Raw genomic sequence first — 16,632 nt, 5'->3', positions numbered from 1 at the left:
TGTGTCATCATCATAGTATAAATGGAGAAAAATAAAGTGTAATCAGATATTTAAAAGTTTAATTTATCCGTCACTCAGTTTAGATAATGAAGCTAGACTAGTCAATTTCACTTTCCTTTCATAGTCAATTTACTTTCTAATTCTCAGAAAAGCCTTGTATTTGGATTTTCAGCACTGTAGGTGAATGCTTTTATTCCTTAATATAAACACATTTGTTAATACAAACATATTTGTTGGTAGCAGGAGGAAATCCAAAAACACTTAAACCTAAATATATAGGGCTTTTAGACCCAGGTGTATTAGTTTGTAGGTGTGGCTACTTGAGTGTTCTCTAACCTGCTATTGCATCTTAGAGTTGTATACATAAGATTTAATCATAAGTTTTTTAGATGCAATTTTGTAGCATTTTCCTCAAATCCTCCACTTTCTGTCACTTAATAGAATATCCTGAGAAAATGGGGTGGGGGTGTGTGTGTGTGTGTGTGTGTGTGTGTGTGTTAAGCTGTGTAAATTCCTTGACAATAGGGAAGATATTTCAAATCGCATTCAAAGTTTTGTAGTAAAGCATCCTGGCAAATCTCCAGATATAAGAAGATGGCCTGCGTATAATATAATGTGATCTTTTAATGTTTCTCTTCACTTGCAACCTCTTTTTTTCCACAAAGATAAATCTGAACTCGTATACTAAGCCAGGTCTTGAATTTCCTTGATGCCTATTAGCCTGAGGACTCAGTTTACTATCCAGAGTGAAAAATAGCATGTTTCCAGGCTGGGCCTTGAAACCATGTCCCCTTACAGTTTAAAGGAATACACCGGACCCTCGCTAGAATGTGGGGTTTGGGATCCATGCGCGGGGATGCGTTACCATGGATTAATATTTAAATATTTAAATTTGGGATCCATCGCCGCGACCATGCTATATGCAAATCCGCGCTCTAACGACGTCCTCTTTAGCCAGGGTCCGCTGTATGTACTGGCTGTCTTGTACTATAAGTAATTGGAATATATTTTCAAATAACTTTCTCTTTACTGTATTTTTTTTTAAAAAAGCCTATTTGTATTACAATAGCACTTAGAAGTAGCAACAATTTGGAATCCCATTGTACAAATGCAGAGCAAGAGTTGGGAGATAACATCGATCTCTTGATTCCTAGTCCTTTAACAATTTATCATATTGCTCTGTTGTGAGACCATCTTTCCTTTCCTCGCTTCCATGTACACTTTTTTCCCTAAAATAAATCTGACTTATTTTTCTGTGATGTTCTCATTGTTGGTTTCTTCTTATTTCTCTCTTCCTCCTCCCCTTATTTCTTCACTTCTACATTGCATTCAATGCTTCTGTGTCTTCTCTGTTCTCTTCTCCCACTCTTCTCTAGATGTGTACTAGAGGAATAAACCTGTTAACAAAATATTGATTTAAAAAAAAATCAGGCTGCGATAGGGGGCGCTGTCCAAGAGGGACAATACCCAGGTGAGAAGCTGAGGCTTCCCACCTTCCAGCTGTTGCAACTTCTACTGTGGTGTTGTCCCTAGATTCTACTCGGAGATTATATCTTTTGTAGCAGCCTATGACTGGAAGACATCAGATAAATTTTGAACCCACTCTTCAGTCCCACTCCCCAAAACCCACTGGCTGCTGAGAGAAGAAGCATTCTGTGTGTACACACACACACACACACACACACTTAAGTACCTTGGACGTCTCTACTGCTCTACCCTTCCTTAGCCTCCTGTTCAGTCCTTGGTACCACTGGTGACAAAGATGGCAGTTATGATTTTGGGATATGGACACCTGTCCACCAAGATTTGTATTGAGACCAGTACATTTTGCATAGGGGGTCACTGAACTGCTTTTAAGATGGCTATAACTTCTGGTGACTACCCACTTGAACTGGAAGTGAAATAGTAGCCTAGAGGTAAAAAAGCTCTGTTTCCATTGCCACTTTCCTGAGCTTTGATGTAGCTTTTTATTGGCTTTGCAGGACAAAATGTAATGATAACTAGGAGACTACAAGCAATCAGGGTGTATGAACTGGCAACATAAAGGCTGATGGGATGAGAACTTTTTGTGCATGTATACTTACTGTGGACTATGGCATTGGAAGAGTTACAGAACAGTTGTGCTGTTTAGAATGTGCACGGTTTGTTATAAAATTGGAAAACCGTGTCAGATTTAAATCTCTGTTGAGGATTGTTATTTAGTGGGTGCATCTAAAAATATTTGTTAGCTTTGGTGTCCAGCGTGAAAATTTATGTCTTCAGAGAACTTGTAAGTAGTAAATCAGTACAGATCAATTGAAATGGTTTAAATCTTAGTGTCCTTCTCTTTCTGTTAAGACTGGCACACTAGCTTAATTGTTTGGGCTTCTGAATTTTTACCTTTCAATTATTGAAATTTGTCAAATACGCTAGTAATTTTTAAGTTTGTCTATTCAAGTCTTTGCACAAAAGATACTTGTAAGGGTTGAAATCTTTCTTCCTAGTCCTATATTCGGTAAGGATGGGTGGGAGAGCAAGGGTAGAGATGTTCAGATCAGTTGAACAAGTTACAGCTACCATATTAGTGTATAGCCAGGACTGAGCGGATGGAAGGCAGTTCAAGTACCATTGTTCAATCCTTTCCTCAGTTAGTCTTTTTCGGTTTGTCTTAAGGCCGTAATACTGCAAAGGGATCATCTTGCATAGTTCCATTAAAGTCAGTCAGTCAGTGGTAAGTATCAATGTGGCCAAAGTGCTTTGCAGGATCAGGCCCTAATATTACAAGGTTTTTGAAGCAGGGAATTTGTCTTTATCTGTATAGTAAAGCATAATGTTTATTTATGGTGGAATATAAGTAGCCAAACTAATTTTCAATAGTTTGTATTCCTTTACAGCACTAAGGTCCCAGTTCAGCAAGACATTTAAGTGTGAATAGTTCTGCTGAAATAAGTGACACTACTCACATGCTTAACTTTAAACATGGGCTTAAATGCCTTGCTGGATAAGGGCTTGTGGCCAGAACACTTTTTCACTAATTCTGTACATGGAAAATATTCCTAGATGTTTTTTAGGCACTGTTGTTGAGCTTCGCACTACTTGAGAAAAGAGTTTTAAGAACTCTTTGCTTAGGTTGACCATCTCTCATATTTTTGGATTGTTGAATCTTAATGTATGGATTAATTCACACTGCTAAAAGTACCATTGTAGAAGTTGTTAAAATTTTATTGGCTGCCTTGGTATACCTTAGAGAGACAAGGTGGGTGAGGTAGTATCTTTTATTGGACTAGTTTCTGTTGGTGAGAGAGACAAGCTTTCGAGCTTCCATAGAGCTCTTCTTAAGCTCTTCTACCTTAAGGAAAGGAGTACCTGTGGCACCTTAGAGACTAACGAATTTATTTGAGCATAAGTTTTCATGAGCTACAGCTCGCTTCATCGGATGCGTTCAGTGGAAAATACAGTGGGGAGATTTATGTACATAGAGAACATGAAACAATGGGTGTTACCAGACACAGTGTAACCAGAGTGATCACTTAAGGTGAGCTATTACCAGCAGCAGAGCGGCGAGGGTGGGGGGTCCTTTTGTAGTGATAATCAAGGTGGGCCATTTCCAGCAGTTGACAAGAATGTCTGAGGAACTGTGTGTGTTGGGGGGGGGGGGGAATAAACATGGGGAAATAGTTTTACTTTGTGTAATGACTCATCCACTCCCAGTCTCTATTCAAGCCTAAGTTAATTGTATCCAGTTTGCAAATTAATTCCAATTCAGCAGTCTCTCATTGGAGTCTGTTTTTGAAGCTTTTTTGTTGAAGGATAGCCACTCTTAGGTCTGTAATCGAGTGACCGGAGAGATTGAAGTGTTCTCCAACTGGTTTTTCAATGTTATAATTCTTGACGTCTGATTTGTGTCCGTTTATTCTTTTACGTAGAGACTGTCCAGTTTGACCAATGTACATGGCAGAGGGGCATTGCTGGCACATGATGGCATATATCACGTTGGTAGATGTGCAGGTGAATGAGCCTCTGATAGTGTGGCTGATGTGATTAGGCCCTGTGATGGTATCCCCTGAATAGATATGTGGACAGAGTTGGCAACGGGCTTTGTTGCAAGGATAGGTTCCTGGGTTAGTGGTTCTGTTGTGTGGTGTGTGGTTGCTGGTGAGTATTTGCTTCAGACTGGGGGGCTGTCTGTAAGCAAGGACTGGCCTGTCTCCCAAGATCTGTGAGAGTGATGGGTCGTCCTTCAGGATAGGTTGTAGATCCTTGATGATGCGTTGGAGAGGTTTTAGTTGGGGGCTGAAGGTGATGGCTAGTGGCGTTCTGTTATTTTCTTTGTTGGACCTGTCCTGTAGTAGGTGACTTCTGGGTACTCTTTTGGCTCTGTCAATCTGTTTCTTCACTTCAGCAGGTGGTTATTGTAGCTGTAAGAATGCTTGATAGAGATCTTGTAGGTGTTTGTCTCTGTCTGAGGGGTTGGAGCAAATGCGGTTGCATCGTAGAGCTTGGCTGTAGACAATGGATCGTGTGGTGTGGTCTGGATGAAAGCTGGAGGCATGTAGGTAGGAATAGTGGTCAGTAGGTTTCCGATATAGGATGGTGTTTATGTGACCATCGCTTATTAGCACCGTAGTGTCCAGGAAGTGGATCTCTTGTGTGGACTGGTCCAGGCTGAGGTTGATGGTGGGATGGAAATTGTTGAAATCATGGTGGAATTCCTCAAAGGCTTCTTTTCCATGGGTCCGGATGATGAAGATGATGTCAGTGTAGCTCAAGTAGAGTAGGGGCATTAGGGGACGAGAGCTGAGGAAGCGTTGTTCTAAGTCAGCCATAAAAATGTTGGCATACTGTGGGGCCATGCGGGTACCCATCGCAGTGCTGCTGATTTGAAGGTATACATTGTCCCCAAATGTGAAATAGTTATGGGTGAGGACAAAGTTCAGCCACCAGGTTAGCCGTGACATTATCGGGGATACTGTTCCTGACGGCTTGTAGTCCATCTTTGTGTGGAATGTTGGTGTAGAGGCTTCTACGTCCATGGTGGCCAGGATGGTGTTTTTAGGAAGATCACCGATGGATTGTAGTTTCCTCAGGAAGTCAGTGGTGTCTCGAAGATAGCTGGGAGTGCTGGTAACGTAGGGCCTGAGGAGGGAGTCTACATAGCCAGACAATCCTGCTGTCAGGGTGCCAATGTCTGAGATGATGGGGCGTCCAGGATTTCCAGGTTTATGGATCTTGGGTAGCAGATAGAATACCCCAGGTCAGGGTTCCAGGGGTGTGTCTGTGCGGATTTTTTCTTGTGCTTTTTCAGGGAGTTTCTTGAGCAAATGCTGTAGTTTCTTTGGTAACCCTCAGTGGGATCAGAGGGTAATGGCTTGTAGAAAGTGGTGTTGGAGAGCTACCTAGCAGCCTCTTGTTCATATTCCGACCTAGTCATGATGACGACAGCACCTCCTTTGTCAGCCTTTTTGATTATGATGTCAGAGTTGTTTCTGAGGCTGTGGATGGCATTGTGTTCTGCATGGCTGAGGTTATGGGGCAAGTGATGCTGCTTTTCCACAATTTCAGCCCGTGTACATCGGTGGAAGCACTCTACATAGAAGTCCAGTCTGTTGTTTCGACCTTCAGGAGGAGTCCACCCAGAATCCTTCTTTTTGTAGCCTTGGTAGGAAGGTCTCTGTGAGTTGTTCAGAGGTGTGTTGGAAGTATTCCTTGAGTTGGAGGCATCGAAAACAGGATTCTAGGTCACCACAGAACTGTGTCATGTTCGTGGGGGTGGAGGGACAGAAGGAGGGGCCCCAAGATAGGACAGATTCTTCTGCTGGGCTAAGAGTATAGTTGGATAGATTAACAATATTGCTGGGTGGGTTAAGGGAACCACTGTTGTGGCCGCTTCTGACATGTAGTAGTTTAGATAGTTTTGTGTCCTAAAGGCTGTGTCTAGATGACAGACCTTACAATGGCACAGCTGTACTGATGCAGCTGCAAAAATGTAAGGTCTCCCATGTAGCTGCTCTATGCCGACAGGAGAGAGCTCTCCCATTGGCATAATTAAGGCTACCGCCGCTTGTTGGAAGTGGTATGTCAATGGGAATGAGTCTCCCGCTGACATAGCACTGTCCATCCCTGCGCTGCTGTCGGTGAAATTTATGTTTGGTCAGGGGTGGGTTTTTTTTTTTTTTTTTTTTTTTTTTTCCACACCCCTGACTGACAAAAATGCTTGTGTAGACATAGCCTAAGTGATGTGATGAGAACAGGAGCAATAGCTGATTCTTGTCAACTTGACTCCATTTCTTGATTAGCAGGCATGTATTTGTAAAGGGAAAAGGATTATTATGCTAGTTTAGATATAGTGTACACAGCAAGTTAAAATATCTAAAGTAAAATCTTAATTTTTAATTTTATATTTTGAGACTGCTAAGTATTTAATTAGCATAGTGTATTGAACAAACGGATCATTTAAAAGAAATAAACTAAATTTTGCTATCACTTTCTTTTGAGCATTGATGGATTGCATGCTGGGTGAGTCTTTATGATCTAGATTTAAATACAAGTTAATTTTTTCATGTCTTTAATGTTCCTATTTTTGATTACCGATACCTGTGTTTAAACAAGGTATTGTTCCAACACAACCACTCTTCTCCAATTTAATCCCACCATGAAGGTCCTAATACTCATATTGATGTCATTTCCAGTGCAGTGGTAATGTCCATCAACAACATGATTTATGATTTTATCAAGGTCAAACAGCAGGGGAAAGCATTTTTAAGACACAAGTGCATTATTGTGTTCAAAGCTCAAATTGATTTTTCATAGACTGTTGGGAGCACAGTTCCTCCCTATCATAAAGTAGCAGCAGAGTCAATCCATATTTTCTGCTGCAGACCTGAGGTTTTGGTAATATTTCTAAGGCCATGTCTACACTGCAAAATTAAGCCGACCTAATTTACATTGGCATACTGCTGCCACAGTAATTGCACCACTTGTGTATGTCTGCACTTTGCTCCTTGTGTCAGCAGTGCCCGTCCTCACCAGGAGCTTTTGTATTGATTGTAGAGTCCGTGTGAGGCATTGTGGGATGGCTCCTGAAAGCCAGTAACGGTCAACGTAAGTGACGCAGTGTCTACACTGTCAGCATGACTACATCAGCCTTGACTCTGTGCTGCTCGTGGAGGTGCAGTTATTAAGTTGGCATAGCAGGGCAGTTACGTTGGCAGGAGTGAAATTTAAGTGTAGGCAATTCCATAGTTATGTCGATGTAAGCTGTCTTGCATCAATCTAGTGTAGACCAGACTTAAGTGTTTTTAACACACTGTCACCCCTTGGTTGAGGATGTAGTCAATGGATCTACATAGTTTGTGAATCTATTGGCCATGTCCCTCCCTGCACCTCCTTTGGGCTATTCTACGTCCTCCACGTGCCCATAGGTAGAACTTCAGTGGCATGATCCCTCAGAATCCTGCCATCCCTTTGTGGTGGAACTGCACCACTTTTTTTCAAGACTTGTTTAGCCTGTATTTGGGCTGGAGAATTGGAGTCACATAGCCAGAAAGATGTGAACCACAATTTGGGAAAGGGACACACAAAGTGAAAAACTAACCAAATAGCTCATTGGGGTTGTTGTTTTTCCTGCAAGGAATCTTTAGAGTGAGAATTCTTTTGTTTTTCAAAGCATGTAGCCCAATACTTCATCTGTTTTTTAGGAATAGAGCTTTAAATTAGTTGAGCTTCAGGGAGCGTCTCAGCCCACATGGAGTGATAGTAGTATTGGATATATGTACATGAAAAAGCAGATACAACTAAAAATAGCATGTGCCCAAAGAAGGAAATGGGGCATTCAGTTCTTATTGTTTGACTTTCCTATTCAGTTCTAAAAAATTGGAATTCATAATAGTAAGAGATGTAAAAACATTTTACTTGTGTCCACAGAATAATTCTGAACTTTAAGTACTAAGAAGATGGATTTGTGTATTCAGATACTTAAAGCCCCATACTTTGCACATTAGAAGGGTCTGTAACAGACCAAAAGTGAGATTTGGGGCTGACTATTGCAGGAGGGGAGCACAACTGATATGACCAAGTTGGTAGGAGCCCCCCTTCATGAGTATTACAAGTTTGGGATTCTGGAGGGAGCAGAACTATGGAGTGGCTTCTCTGGATGGCACGTGTTCTCTTGAAAACCTGTGGATTATATGGTACAAAACCCTGAAGTATCAAAGCTTCCTCCCTCCTTAGTGGGGCTAGTAGCAGACAGGAACCAATGATAGAGTGGCCACATTCAGAGCTTATGCTGAAAGGCGGCCTCTTCATGATGCCTTGATATGATTGCAAGCCCATGACTTGCATCACTTCTGTGTCAACTAGCATTCCTCCACCCCATGAGGCAGCAACATTGGGCATTCCATGTCATGAAATGCACAGAACTTTTTTTACCCCTCCAAAGATTTTTCCACATCAGGCGATGATATGAACCATGACTTGAGTTTAAAATGTCATATAGGAAATTGCTATATTGCAGCCGCAGGTTTTTTTTCAACTCTTGAGGGATGTTAGTTTGGATACTTTCGGATAGTGCTATCTTAAATGCTTACTTTGGAAAATAAAGTTTTGGTCAGGACGCCTTTTTTAGGAATAATTAGTCACGTTAAAAATAGTCAAGTTCTTTCTGTTGTGATTAATATTACTTTTTACCTGCACAGGTTGTTCTTGTAGGCCTCTAGGCTGAAACAGCATTGCTAATTCTGTGTTCAGCCTGAGGCCTCAGCTACACCAGGCATTTTTAGGAGATAAATGTTAGAGCAGCTGTATGGCAGGAGCACTAAGGAATGCATGTCTCAGGTGATGAATGACTTACTGCCATGTGATCCATACCTACTCAGGTCATATCTACACTACAGAGGCACAGCTATGGCGTTGCAGCTGTGCCATTGTAGTACAGACACTTCCCACCTTGCTCGAAGGGGGTTTTCTGTCAATGTTAGTTAATCCATCTTTCCAAGACGTGGTAGCTAGGGCCATGGAAAAATTGTTCTGTGGACCTAAATGGGTCTACGTTGGGGATTAGGTTGTCCTACCTATGGCACTAAATTTTTCACAACCCTGAGCTACGTAACTAGGTTGATCTAATTTTTAAGAGTAGACCAGGCTTCAGAGTGCACTTAGACAGCATAGTGATTTTAAAACAAAAATAAATAGGACCCAGTCTAGTATTTCCCTCTCCTGCTGCCACCCGCAGAGTTGCACTAGCGTTAACAGCTGTAGTGAAATGATAGATTTCCCTAAAAGTTCAGTTCAGGCACAATCAGGGATAACGCTATGGCTTTATGTGCAATATCTCATATTTTGTTCCAAGTAAAAATTCTGTCATCTTAGGTGTCCTCTCCATTGCTGGAAGTTTGTAATGGAGGTAGCCCATTCTGTATGGTCCTCTGCTAATCTCTTTGTGGATGAATAGTCGCTTTGATCCACCAATATCAAAAATTCAGTCACCCTCACATATACATGCTATAGAAACTCTTTCTGTGTTTTGTGTGATCTCTTTGATTATAAACTCATTGAGGCAGGAACTCTTATCTTCTGTGCTGTACAACAGCAAACACGGATAATGCTTAACAATAATACATTTTTATTCTAAATCTTACTAAATTATTGTATTCCTTCTCTTCTGCAGTTCCTTTCACCCCACCTAATATTCAGCTTTATGTTCCTGTAACATCAATTATAAGTACTGTAAGAAATGATGGCTTCAGTTTGCTATTAGTACTAATGGATCAGAAGTGAAAATTGATCTGATGGGTCATCAGAGCAGAAAAAGGGGTAGTAGCTTGATTCTTTAAAGTGCCATTGTCTCTTGCTACTGAAATGTAAGGTCGTCTTTGCAATTAGTGTGACAATAAGGGGAGGTTGAGTTGTAATTAATAAGTGTAGTATCTCAAAAAAATAAGAATACCAAAGTTTTATCTTTAACAAATTCCCTTTATACTGATTTGTGCAAGGGGAGGATGCAACAAACTTACCATACAAATTTGAACTTTGCTGAAGTATGAATCAATTCAAATATTCTGATATAGCTGCTGTATTCCGTTGTCGTACCTCAGTATTGAAGGCATCTCTTATTAGATCAGAATGGTTGCTATACATACTATGTTTACTATGAACAGCTGGATAAAAGTATAGTATGGAATATACTTAATTTTCTGCTACTTGCTAGTTTGTCCTATGATACTGTTGTCAAATATGTATATAGGTTTGCTTTATTTGTAATTTATATATTACAGTGAAGGGTTAAAATAAGTAATTTCTTTGCTACTTGACCAAACTTAGACAGAATTTGCTTATCAGTTCAGAGAAGATTATGAAGCATGAGAGGTGATCCAGTTTCCAGAATTTGGTAACCAAGGGCATGAAAATCCTTCTTTCTTAATGAAACCTCAGGAAAATTGCAAATTACATGTCTTTCAAGATTGGTGTGGTAGATGACTTGAGTATACCCTACATCATTATCTGATATTCACAGGTCCAGTGATGAACACTTATCCTAAAAGAAAAGGAGTACTAGTGGCACCTTAGAGACTAACAAATTTGTTTGAGCGTAAGCTTTTGTGAGCTACAGCTCACTTCATCAGATGGATTCCGATGAAGTGAGCTGCAGCTCATGAAAGCTTATGCTCAAATAAATACGTTAGTCTCTAAGGTGCCACGAGTACTCCTTTTCTTTTGGCGAATACAGACTAACGTGGCTGCTACTCTGAAACTTATTCTAAAATGCCACTTAAAAACCTGTAGCAAAGAGAAAAATAAACTTGATCACTCCAGTTTTTCTTAGTTAAATTGGCATTGTGTAAACAATCATTACTTTTATAAAAATTGTATTTGTAACTGTGAATGAGGTTCATCAGGTTGGAGAACTCATTCTTTCACGATTCATTGAATACTACTGACCTAGATGGGGAGACTAATGTATGAACAGAGAACCTTGAAGGTGTTGAATATTTAAAAATCAAGTGGGATTGTTGCATCTGAGTCTTGTCATTTAAAGATGTCTAGGAACCTTTGCAAAGACAAAATGTCCGTACTTTAATTTGAGTAAGCCTTATTCGTGATAAGTCAGCATAATAGTCAACTGAGGCTTAGTAGAAGCCCTTCACTAGAACAACAGGAATATTGCAGGAATAAACAGTGCTGGCTGAACTGTGTGTGAGGAAACAATGCTTTGTCCACAGTAACCTTGACTCCACTCACTTTTACTACAGCAAAATCAACTCATTTAAGAAGTGTTAAAAAAAAAAAATCATACTTGTTCCATAAGTTCTCAGCACATGAAAGGGTAGAGTAGTTTCCCTAAAACTAGGTCTTTTATGGAATTTGTGCTCTTGTGGGTAAAGTTTCAGAGACAGGTAAAAAGTGATCAGTCTCTAGTGCTCACGATCCACAGAACCACCAAAAAGTTCTCACTCTGCATCTTGGGAAGCTGTCCTATGTGAGCAGCTAATCTTACCTTTTTTGCTTTCTTCTTCATGAGAATCTGATTGGAGGGAAATGTCTCTGCAAGTACTCCCATGAATGTCATGTATCACACCAGTTCTCAGATCATTCATGGTTCTGGGCTTCCAGAAACAAAGAACAGATTAGTTTTGTCAGTCATTCTTGTGTGACAGGGTTCAACCTCTTTGAACAGAACGGTTTGATTTCTGTCTCTGGATAGTTTCTCGATTCCTGTCTGTTCTATAGAGCATATAAAGGGGAAAACTCCATATACTTTTGCAATTTTTTTTGCTCCCCTATTAATTGGCCTTTACCTCCTTCAGTGGGCAGTTTTTGGAGTTTCAGCTCTTCAAGGAATGGATTTTTCTCTCCTTCAGCCACAGCTCCATTATTATAGAGAGAGGATTAAAATAGCAGCAGTCAGTCAAAAATGTTATAACTGGGCTATATTGATAGAATAGGAGGGCCCTACAAAACAGTCAGGATCTCAGACCTTGACCAGACTCTGTCTGAACATGCAATTGAAAAGTCTTCTTCGAAATGAGATTTCTAAAGACGTGAATATTCTGGGATATGAGTTTAGTTTAATCAGAATCCAATTTTAGAATGATTGTCTATGTAAGCTTGTTAAATCAGCTCACACATTACCCACATTAACATGTATCTGCTGTTTTTAAATTTGAGAAAGGCACCACCAACTTTCCATCCCAAGTAGGCTGACTTTTTTTAAATCTTCTTTTCTGACACTGAGCCTCCATGAGTCTAAATTAGTCTCCCTGTACTTCTCAATAAGCAGCATTATGATTACAGGAACATCTGTAGAGAGTATTGGCATAAGGGCCCTGAGCTATTGAGAAGAAATGCTATATTTTCCACCAGAAGCATCCTCAATATGTAACTATCTGAAGGCATTAAAGTTGTGCTCTATGCAAGCACTAGCTTTATGGGGAAAAAGAGCATGCTGTCCAACAAAAGTGATCTCCTGGGCTGGAACTTCATCTTGTGTACTTTTGAATGTGTTCACACAGTTAGCTACACTTGCAGCTATCAGCTGATGGAGCTTTTAGGAGGGTACTCCTTATTGTGGCTTCAGAAAATGCATCAGTAGGACCATTCTTTCTGGATGAATATTCATTCAAATCACTGTTGGAATCCCTGAAGACTGGATGATACATTCCCTTTGTTAGTCCAATTTGTTAATTTTATCATGGGGTCAATATTGAGCAAGGGCAGAGGGAGTCTCTGAATCTGTGCTTTCTCTCAAGAACTGTGTAAGTTGACTGCAACACATCTAGGTTCTGCTACCATTGGAACTTGTACGCTTTTCAGTATAGAATATAGTTTGGGTGAGATCTTATTTTGTTGCTTTTAGGTAATGTAGAACACTCTCTCTTTTTTTTGTAGTATAATTTGGCTTGGTGTATACGGTTCTTTTTTTTTTTTCCACTGAATGCATCCGATGAAGTGAGCTGTAGCTCACGAAAGCTTATGGTCAAATTTTAGTCTCTAAGGTGCCACAAGTACTCCTTTTTCTTTTTTAGGGTTCTAGTATTAGTCAAACCAGTTGTACATCACTAAAGGAACAAAGTGCATCAAATATACATTATCTCATGAAGATTGCTTTTACAGCCTCCTCCGTAAAAACCAACAGCACTTTCACGAAACACTCGTAGCCTATATTCTTCGTTTCACTGGGTTTAATATGTTCTGTATTGGGGGCAATCAAGTAAGGAAGGAGATGAAGACTATGGTAGCAGCATAACCTTGTGTAAAATCCAATTCAGTGCATTGTCTAATGGAGGATACATAACTTAAGAAGGGCTCAGTATTTCAGTAGCCTAGCAAAGATGTGTGTTAACGCTAAATGTACAGTATATTGGAAAATGGTTGATGAAGTAGGTGTTTAAATGTGTTGAAGCAACTTTTTGCTAGAAATATGTTTATCTTTGAAAACTGGTTAGGAGGGAATGTTATTTTAAGTATTTGCTAGGTTATGATGATGTCATGGTTACTCTGTCACAGCTGGAATTAGTTGTAAATTGCTTGGATCAACAATGTAGACTGCTTCCACTCCTTTGATTTTAATGCATATTTTTTGTTTTTAGAAGAAAATATGCTGCTGTTGGAATTTCCTTTCTTTAAGCTCTCCAAAACCATTAACTCATTGATTCAGTTGATCTAGTAATAAGAGATGACACAAATTCTAAACATATGTTGTCTCCATACTTTAAACGTTCTAAAAATTAAATTGCTCCTAATCTTCACTTTGCATAGTTGTCAAACAACCATGTATCGGAAATTGCATGTTCATGCAGGTGTCAGAGTAGCAGCCGTGTTAGTCTGTATCCACAAAAAGAAAAGGAGTACTTTTGGCACCTTAGAGACTAACAAATTTATTTGAGCATAAGCTTTCGTGAGCTACAGCTCACTTCATCGGATGCAGATACTTTATAATACACCCCAGTTCAACCTTGTTTCATGATATGGTAATCATGTGTCCTTTACAAGTTTACCCCCGTTCCCCTTTGCAGTCTTGCAGTTTTCAATCCACAGTGCATATTTTTTCTCGTTATCTCAGGTTTCCTAGTGGCTCTTATCACTTTTTGTTCTCTTTTTTAAATGTGCTTCAAGCATTCTTGAAGCTAAAGGTCTTTTATTACAATTATAGGAAAAAAAACTGTGGAATGGAGCAATTTTCTTTGCATCCATTGAAAATTTGGCCAGAGTTGTTACGGCCTAAATTGGTTCTTCCAGTCTCGACAAGGAATTAAGTGAACTGTTGTGTGGTGTTGTCTGGACAGACTGCTACAAGTTCAGTTGGTTCAGACTAGTTGAATCTGAGGGTGCAACTAATGTGTTTTTTATCTGGAAACATGGATTCTGCTTTTCAGATAAGGAGGTTAGAGTTCCTCAAGTATGATTAGATTTTCTTTGCTCTCCTTACTTGTCACTTCAGCTATGTTCTGTTGTGTTGGGAAAGTTAAACTAAAAATCCTTGTGATCCTAAGGAAAAGGATTCCCCCCTCCCCCAAGTATGTTTGGTGTAATTGTTAATTGTGAGTATCATAGGCCTACCTTTTTTTTTTTTTTTTTTTTGGAGCTGGGAGACAGCAATTGTAGTTTAACAAACAGGTTAATCATGAGCAGCAGTACAAACTACCTCTTCATCCATCTTCCCCTTGACACTGATGTGCTTTTAGCCTGACCTGGAGATGCCAGGTCTGGGAATGAGAGGGAGATTCACTATCCATGTCACATTTGTGCCATTGGCCTCTCCTCTAGGACTGCAAAAAGAGTTGCGGTTAGTGCGGTTGTGATATTTTTGTAGTGTAGACAGTTGTCTATTGAGCTTGTCTGAATCGCAACTCACCGGTAGTGTTTTAAACCAACAATCTTGAGGTAAAAGACCCTATTTTCTGTACACTGAACCATCCAGTGTTCTCAAGTGTCACTGCAACCTACAATGACAGCAACAGAATATCAACATCACAGTGAAGGCAGTCAAATCTCTGATTCCAGCTTCGTGTTTGAAACGCTGAAAAGGTTTTTCTGTGCCAAAATACCACTTATCACAATGCTTTTGGGTATATTTTAGAAGACACGTGGCCTTTAAGCTCCTTTATTCATTATGATGGTTTAACTCATACCCTCAGTCTTGGTGCCCAGTTACTTCTAGTGTCTACACCTCTGAACAAATTATATTCATCCATGTAAGGGTACTAGACTTCCCTTAGTTTTGTGTGAGGTATTAATTTACTGTCTCCTTAAAGGTGCCAGTTTTGGAGGTGGGTGGGTGACTGGGTTGAGGGGAAGTGTTCCTAAAGGAAATTTCATGCAGAAGATGAAGGAATGAGCCAATTGCTAAATATGTATTGTATCTAGTCACCTAAAAACCATCCTCACAGAGGTCTCTTCTCAACAGTGATGATCTACTTCTTTTCCAGGATCTATTTCTCCATGTACGTGCTATGAAGTTTGGCGTCTCCTAAAGAGGAATTGATACCTTCGGAAACCTAATTCATTCTTCATGTGTGTTCGAAATTGCAGTGTGTCAGCTAGATACATTCGTGTAGAATGCTGAGTATTTTACATATAACTTCCATATAAAACCTTTAATTTCTAGTGTGGTTTTTGCTTTTAACAGTTGTGCATTTCTTCTTTTGGTAACTGCATAAAGAAATTCTAGCTCTGAAATGCTTTAAACCCTTTTATTTGTCTAAAATGATAGTGTAATATAACTTGCTTAACAAAATAACAGCCTTTGCATTCCATATGTACAGCTAGTGTTGCTATATGTTAGAGCTTAAGTAGAATAGAGCCAAAGTATGCTGTTTTACAGCTGCGTTCCATCCACTTTTAACACTACTCAGATATTTTTTTCTCTTTGAAAAGTAAATCTTTTTATATTGATCTCAAGTAATCTTAGAAATCTAAAGAAAAAGCAAGCCACGCTAAGACTCATTACTCCCTGGTTTTGTTAAGATGAATGAATATATATATATATATATATATATATATATATATATATATAAAAAGCAACGAAGACAAAAAGCTAACTTAGATGCAGTATGTAATTGTGTGCAGCTTTTGGGTGTGGCTTTTCTTCATTCTGATTCCTTTCCAGTTTCCATTAGTAATCATGAACATTTTCTTTCTCTGTTTCATGCAGGCTTCCCCAAGCTTATGAAAAAGGTAGGGAGTGAATTGTATTATGTGAGCAAGGAACTTTAATTTTTTAGAGATTTTTAAAAAAAAATATATTTAATAAAAAGAAACACTAGTAAAAGACTAGAAAATTCTCTTATTATGGTAATTTTGCCCAGTGGAGACATGTATGATGGCGGTGGTCAAGTCTCTTGCAGTTGTAATGCTTTTTGAGTAAGAATTTTAATACTACAGTAGCTTTATGAATTTAAATGTTATAAGTAGACTAAATTTAGTCATTGGCTTTTTAATATTTACATCCAGGTTTGTGTTGACAATGTGCACAGTTACGAGATACAATTATAAATGTTGGGAAGCAGTTAAGGAAGTAACCTTACACAGTCCATAATTATATTACTTATATAAGTATACAGTATATTTATATACTTTAAAAACAGTATTGATGCAACAGTTATATGATTAAAATCAGTCAGGAAATGCAAAAGGTGTTTAATCCCAAGTATTCTGGCA

At 39.3% G+C, this 16,632-nt stretch overlaps 1 protein-coding gene across 6 annotated transcripts in view; it reads left to right on the top strand.

The window, feature by feature from the left end:
* The window catches only part of GNB1 (G protein subunit beta 1), an 86,522-nt gene that overhangs the window by 11,382 nt on the left and 58,508 nt on the right, over nt 1–16,632 (top strand). The window contains exon 1 of one of the 6 annotated variants that reach the window (XM_043500219.1): nt 16,124–16,149. The exons of the other annotated variants lie outside the window; for them this stretch is intronic. The gene's annotated coding sequence lies outside the window, so the exon portion shown is untranslated. Of the gene's footprint in view, nt 1–16,123; nt 16,150–16,632 lie in introns of those variants that run through there. 6 annotated transcript variants of the gene reach the window in all.

Source organism: Dermochelys coriacea, chromosome 18 (genome assembly GCF_009764565.3).
Source record: "Dermochelys coriacea isolate rDerCor1 chromosome 18, rDerCor1.pri.v4, whole genome shotgun sequence".
NCBI classification, from domain to species: Eukaryota; Metazoa; Chordata; order Testudines; family Dermochelyidae; genus Dermochelys; species Dermochelys coriacea.
This window is presented reverse-complemented; position numbering and strand designations above follow the sequence as displayed.